We start from the raw sequence: 7,554 nt of genomic DNA, 5'->3' as shown, positions 1-7,554 counted from the left end.
GGCCTGCGGGCGGGCGGCGCGGCGCCGGGCGGAGCCAGGCGGCCGGGGGAGGGCCGGGGCCGGCCCCGCGGACAGCGCCGCCGCACGGGAGCTGCGTGCTTGCTTTCCCCGTCGCGCCGGGTCCGGGGTGGATGCTGAGTAGCTGGCGCCCGGCGGTGCTGCGGGGGGGCGCGGGTCCCAGAGTGGAACAGATGGGTCACGGCGTCCCCGCACAGGCGGCACATCGGTACCGCCAGCTGCCACTCAGAGCCTCGCCTCGCTGCCCGCGTGTGGTCTCTTCCCCCGTGAAACAGAGTGCTCCCATCATGTCGGTGCTGGGAACAGCCCCTGGCCATGCCAGCCTCTGGACGTGCTCAAGCACTAGCAGAGCTGTTAGCCTGCACACGCCAGGGAGGATGCTGACAAGTCTGGATGCTCACGGGCCCCTGCTGGGGGGCCGGCTGCACCCCTCACACCAGCTCACGTGGTTGCCAAAACCAGGGCAGGAGGGTGGATCTGAGAAAGCCTTTGTCCTCTCACAGCCAGGGCAGAGGCTCAGCAATGACACGTGGAGCACCTCTCCAAAGCAGTTGGTGCATACCTGGCTCTCACAAGCCGACAGCCATCCTTGGGCCCCACTGGTGTGCAGAGCGGGGTGTCCTGGGCTCTGGGGTGCCTCCAAGGTGAGGAGACCCAGGGATTTCTCTGTGCTGCGGCAAGGACAGCCCTGCTCTCCTTGCACTGTTCTGGGTCTTCCACCTCCCCGAACACCTGCGACTCGCATGGCTATGAGTGGGATGGCAGATTCCTGCATTCATGAGCTGTGCGTGGTGGGAAGGCCTGTTGTCAAACTTTTTGTGCTTGTGCTACGAGGCTTACTGATGCCAGAGTCTCAGGTGAAGTCTGAGCTTTATTTGGGAATGGGAAATTAATTCTGGTGGCATATTCTTTAAGATAATCACTGAAAGGATTTTTCACACCTTCCCGGGGATCCTGGAGGTTTTGAGGTTTCCTTGCACCGGACTCCCACACTGCTGCTAGACGAGATCCCCAGGCTGGCTCGGTCTAAAGTTACCCTAAGAAATACAAGGAAAAGAAGGGTGTAAATCCCTAGAGAAAGGAAACAGGAAAGCAGGGGAATAAGAGGAGGAGAAAAAGAAAAGAAAGAAAATCCATCTTGGTCTGACAGCAAGTTTCTCCTGCCTTGTGGGAATAAAACTGCTCCTGACTGGGCAATCAGAAAGCCCAGAGTGCTGTGAGACGCGGGGAAGAGGAGGTGTGGGAGCTGCAGGCGCTGACGCGACCGGCTCCAGCAGCTGCTCTAACGCTGCCAGGAGGAAAGAGCCCCAGCAGCACAGCCTGGGCAGGGAGCGAGGAGGGAGCTCTGCTGCAGCAAGGCAGCCCAGCCCTGCCCCTCGCAAGGCGGGTGCTCAGAGGCGGGAAAGGTGCTGGGAGTCTGCCCCCAACACATCCCACAGGGAAATCCAGACCATGTCCCCGGGAATGCATCATCTTTGTACGCAAATGGAGCCAGAAAGCTTACTTCTTGAGCAGATGCCCTGATCTGGAAGCTTGGGGAAAGTTCTGATACAAGCTTTGTGCTCTGGGGCCCTGTCTGCTTATTTTAAACTACGGCCTCGTGGACTGGGGACTAGCTTTTGGTCAGCATGCCCCCTTGTAAATCTCCTCCTGCTGCATCTCTTACACAGGCGGCCAGGGGTGCACCTCCTCGCTGCCACGTCTTGCTTGTGACAGTGGGGACTTCGGAGCTATGACCCAGACAGCACGACCCAGAGGAGCAAACCTGCCCCAGAGAAAGGGACCACCAGGTAGGTGGTGGGCGACGCACACATGTACGTGAGGCAGCAGAGGAGCAGCAGGATCAGCAGGGTGACGGGGAGGATGTACAGGAGTGCCTGTGGGAAGTTCTCATAGAGGTGAGACCACATGTCGCGCAGATAGTCTGCCAGCCAGGACCAGCGGACGCCTGCAGAAGAGATGTGTCCTAGTGACTGCGAGGAAGTGAGGGGAGAGGGAGGTGAGCCAGGGCCCGTGCTCCCAGGAGGTCTTTGTGTGACAGGCAGCGGTCAGGGCTGCTTGCCTCGGGGGGTTTGCTGGTGGCAGACCCAGGGGTGTTCAATCCTGACTCAGATTTCACACACCTGATGCTGCCAAAACGAATCCTTCTGATCCCAGAAGCTGTTTGAGCCTTGCAGCAAAACTCTCTAGTGGGGAGAGCAGAGAGCCACTAGAAACCCTCCTTTTCCTTGGATCTGAGTGTATTTTGAGGCAGGGTCAGGCCTTCTTCCCTGTGCTGATGGGCAGCATCCAGCCCCTCTCACTCCACACACACACATGCCACTTCCCTCGCTCTGGGGCCACCATAAGGAACTTTAGCCCCAGGAAAAGCCAGTGCCCTCTGGGCAAACTGGTTTTACTTGTGTGCCCAGCAAGTGGAGGAGCGAGCCTGGTTGTGCACCCATGTACACAGAGGACGAGAGGGTCATTTGGGGCAGCACAAAGAGCGTTCCCCGGTCAGGGCTGCTGGGTGCCTTGTCTGCTGCAGGCTGAGGCCAACAGGGTGGACAGGGAGCCCCCAGATCACAAGGGGCAGTGTGTCCACCCCTCCAGTGTTGAAAAACTTCATCCTTCCCAAGAAACTTCCTGGAAAACTCCAGCCCCCTGGGCCGAAGTTCCTGCGGTGGCCTCCAGCCCAGGACTGCCCCGTAGGGCTAGCTGCCCACCCCTTTCTCCTCCACAGCAGATACGTCAAGTGGGTGGGGATTAAGAGGCAGAAACCCATGGATCTGCCACCCAGAGGTGGCTGCAGCGGGCAGTCAGTGCTGCTCGGGGCAGGCTCTTCCCATCAGTCCCTCTCCTGTGGCAGCTCTTGCGCACTTACGTGGGCTGGAGTCTTCTGCATCATCCACATGTAGCTCCCGATCCACTTCCTGCCCTATCCTCAGCCTCACACTGCCCAGCTGGGAGGTGACCTTGGGCTTTGTTGGAGGAATTTCGCCACCTGCCAGGAATTATGCCACCGTCAACAGGGCTCGGCCCTAGGTTCCTGCTTGAAGAAGACGAGTCGCCAATCTGCTGGGTAAATAAACAGTTTATTTATGCGACATGCAGAGCAGCTCGAGCTGGGTGCCTCCAAAGAGGGACCCCGAACCAAGAGATCCCTGGGCAATAATACCCTTACAATCCAAGTTCCCCGCTCCTCACACAACAGTTCTGACCAGTAGTAATATTAGGGTCTGGGGTCTTCCCGCTCTTCGTCGGGTCCCTTCATTGTCTCTAGGCGGGCCGTTTCTTCTCTTACCTCTAAGGTTGCTGTGTCAGCTGACGATGGTAGCGGCCTTCCTTGCTTCCTTATCTTTGAGCTCGAACCAGCTCTGGGGCCTTCTTTTACTTAACTAGGTAAAAGTTCAGCATATCTGGGTGGAAGTTCACAGCCTGCGGCCTAAGGCTTCAGCAAATTTAGCTACTAATGCTAAGCAAGTTCTGGAAAAGTAGTATACCAAATCGCACAACAGGCTTGCAGTGACGGTAGAAGACCAGGGCAGTCAGCACCAGGCGCAGAAGAAAGACAGCATGAGCGCCATGTTTTGCAGCTGGGCACGGTGGGACCTGTGACCCAGACTCTGTCTGCGGGGTTCCCTGAAAAACCTGTAAAATCAGATTAGGATGAGAAAATAAGGGACTAGGTCGGGGGCCTAGGAAAGTCCTGGGGTGCCTGACTGCATTCAGCACCAACAGACATGCCCACTAGGCTGGAGGATGCTGCTTGGACCGTCATCTCCCCTAGCCCTGCCCGGCTGACCAAGAAGGATCCGCAGAGCACTTTGGAGCATCCTTACCCAGCGGCTGAGGCAGCCCGGGAGGAGGAGCACTCATTGAGAGGGAGCCTCGCCTCTCCTGGAGAGAGCGGGTTGCGGGGCAGGGGGAGTATGGACATACAGTGGGGTCGTGGGCCATGGCTTTGAAACGTGCTGCCCTGAGCACATCCCGGAGGCAGGACGCCTTGGCTCCAGGCTCCTCTTGCACTCTCGGGCTAGGAACAGGCTGGCAACAATGTGAGGTAGGAGGCAAGAGATACAGAGAGCAGAGAGAAGCCCTGCAGTTAATCGTGGAAGACGTAGTAGGAGGGAGAAATGTGACAAGAGACACCTGACAGAAAAGGGGAGTCTAAGTCTGTTCATTCGCTCTTGGTTACACGCGGGGAAACTGAGGCAGAGGAGGCGGTGAGCAGCTCGGCCCTAGCTCCCTGGCTGAGCTGGGAATTAAGCTGTGCTCTCCCGAGTTCGCTTTGCTCCCTGTCAGCCACGGTCCCTGCTCAGGTGCTCTCTCCAGCATGCTGCTGCCCGTTTCTGTTATGTGCTGGCAACTTCTTCTGAGAACGGTGCCCGTCTGCCCAGCTGCAATACCCGCATACATCCCCCACATCTGGCTCAGGTGGGGGCTGCAAACCGGGGGCTCTCCATCCAGCACGGGAGAAGCCGGATTCAGAAGCAGCCCTGGCCCATGGCTCATCTGGCTGGGGCTCAGCATTGAAACACCTCGCACGCTTTGGATTGCAAAATAATCTCTGCTTGGGCTATACTAGAAAGGGATGGCAGGGATGTGTTTTGCCTCCCTGGAGACACCAGATAGCTGTGTGATCACTGGCTCACCCAGCCCAGGCAATCCGAGCAGCTGAGCCATGAAAGAGAATAAGATCCACGGTGTCTGGGAGGATTTGGCCAGGCAGCCCCCGCCACAGCATGCCTCTTTGCGGGGTCTGCCGCAAAATCCTGCCGACTATGCCAATTTTTCCTGTTGCGTTAAAAGTTACTGTCGCGTAGGAGTCTGAGGAGTGGCGGGAGGAGGGAACCCTCCCGTTGAGTCACGAGGTTCAGACAGGCCCCCCTTGCTTTCTGAACTCCTTCTCAGAGAGGAGTCTGGGTGCGGCTAAGTCCAGTCTTAGTCTCAGACTTGGTCAACGGTTTATTTTCTAAGGACTGTATATGTAGCCACCCATCAGAGTCAACGTTTGCCCGTCAGAGCCCTCTCAGGGCTTTCACTGAAACAGCTTCACAAAGTTGATTAAGGCAACAGCGTTAATTCGACAACGTTATAAGTCCGGTCGCATTCAGTGTACTGAACTTTCACGATTACGGATTCGCAAATAACGCGATGCACCCCCAGTCTAGTCGTGTTGCATGAACTATCACGACCACACTTGAAGAGTCTGGTCGCGTTCAGTGAGAACTACCACGGCTAGATTAATGAAGAGTGCAGTTTATTAGAGCAACAGACACACAGGTTCTTTTGGATTACCGGTGATAAATTCACTGTCTGCAAAGCACGTGCAAATACCAAGAGTATGAGTAACACTGCCAGCTACAAACACGTTAAAAGATAATAAAGCGACTCTATAGAGATTTCTAAGTTTCCGGGGAGGCACTTGGTATAACTAAGCGTTCGAATCTTAGGCGTCCAAAGGCATCCCAATGGGGGGGGGGGGGGGAGAGGCTCAGCCCGTCGACTGATCCCAGAGGTCAGAGTGGTACACGATGGTGTCTTCCCTAACACTCTCTCTCTCTTAAGCTATTTTATACTGTTTTTCACCTTTCAGGTGGAGCTTGAGTGACTCGAGTCATACATACCTTCGTTTAGGATTGGTGTAAAGTTTTTTCGCTTCGCTTTTAAAGGTATAAACTGGGAAAATTCAAAGCACAAGCTCAGTGAGGGGTGGTCGCACCTTGGAGACGGGTAGCTTTTGGGATGGAGGTGTGTTTTGGTATTATAATGATGTAATAATGAGCAAAGTTCACCAAAAGGACAGCATTTTGTCAAAAACACGACAGGCTGTTGGCCCAGGGTAGCAAATACGCAGCTTATCAGTTCCATAATACCTTTAAGTTCCCATATAATCGCAGAGCCTGGCCACGGTATCTCCACACCGCTCCACCCTCCGAGCAGTGCCTCTTAGAGTCAGCACACCAAGTTCCCCTGGCGTTGCCGACATCTAAGGTTGCAGGCCTAGGGAACTTCCGTGGAACGGACTCCTTGCACGTCAGCCGCGTTCCACCCGGGAAACTTCTTCAATGCTGTGCCTTACCTAAAAGTGTGAATATAAGTTTAATTTCTAAGTCACCTCCAGCAATTATTCCACAGGTGACTAGGCAGGGCATCCCCTGGCCGAGAGGCAGAGGGCTTTGTGCTGGTCCAGCCCTTCCCCTGCACAGAAACGCCTGTGGCTTGGGGGAGGCTGTGATGCCTCTCAGATTTGTGTCGTGCTGGGAGGAAACAGCGTCTGGTCTCCATTCCCCACAAGATAAATGTCAAGAGACGCTTCCAGTAACGGCTGCCAGAGCTTGGCAGGCTCCGACACATCTGCCCGCCTGCCCACAGCCCCTTCCCAGTGCTCTCGCTCAGCACAGCCCCTTCACTGCTTCCTGGGTGGCTGGAGAACATCCCGGAGCTGCTCAGGGCTGGTTGGTGAAGGCTGCTCGGTCGCCTGCAGAGATTTCAGCCCCGTTTCCTCTTTGAAAACAATCCAGAGGGGGCTCTGGTGCACGCAGCTTTTTCTCTGGTCTAACCCTGTGCCACCAGACAAATGTGCCACAACACGGCAGCCTGTTTCTGGAGGCAGGAGGAGCCTGAGCACCCACTGGTACAGGCAGGGACCGTGTCCCTGCTTCACCAAGCAGAGCTGGGTACCAGCCCTGAGAGACAAGGCCGCCAGGACCATACGGAGCAGCCAGTCCTGTGTGACTGACTACACCCGCGCCTGAGCCAGCTCCTGGGTGGGCTTGCAGTCCTCACCAATTTTGTGTTGCCAAAACCCCCTGCTCTTGACCAGTCCCCATCAGTCCCTCACCCTGATGGGCATTTAAGCTTCAGCTGGTCAGGCCCAGCCTGGCCTGCAGTGGTAGCCATGGGCAGAGGGTGCAGATGTCTGCCCTTGTCCAAGGGCATCAACATAGGGGACTGGGCCAGTTCCTCAGCGAGTGTGTGCCGCTCTCTGTCTACAGCCCAGCTGCTGCTACAGTCCAGCTGCAGCAGGGCCCTGGGGTTGCCACCACGACCGTCCCCTGGTGCTGCCGGTGGAGCTCTCCTCAGAGCTGCCCCAGGCTGCAGCTCTTATAGGTGTGAGCAGAGACTACCTGACTCTGATAGGGTGCCACGGGAATTCACATGCCAGTTGCTGGCTGTTGCTGGGCTGGCGCACCTACCCTGCCCATCCCCCTGCGATGGTGGCCAGCACCTGGCTGACCCCTGCCATTCTCCAAACCCCCTCATAACCCTGCTTCCCGCCCCAGCTGCCAAATGGGTTTGTGGGGCCGCCCAGCTCCCCCGCCACAGAGGGAGGACTCACAGCACTGGAGATGTGTTGGTGCAGGCTCTGACAAGCTGGCAGTGATGACAATGCTTCCACCACCATGGAGAAGTGTGCTGCCTGGCAGGCATGACCCCACGCCTGCTCCACAGCCCACTGGGCACTCCAAGGCCTCTGTGAGGTGGCCATTGTTCTGGAAGGTCCCCACTGCATGAGAGGCATGAGGCAGGAGCCAGTGTCACCCTGCCCAT

The sequence above is a fragment of the Ciconia boyciana genome, chromosome 12 (genome assembly GCF_034638445.1).
Source record: "Ciconia boyciana chromosome 12, ASM3463844v1, whole genome shotgun sequence".
NCBI lineage: Eukaryota > Metazoa > Chordata > Aves > Ciconiiformes > Ciconiidae > Ciconia > Ciconia boyciana.
The sequence above is the reverse complement of the archived record's forward strand: the minus strand, read 5'-3'. Positions refer to the sequence as shown.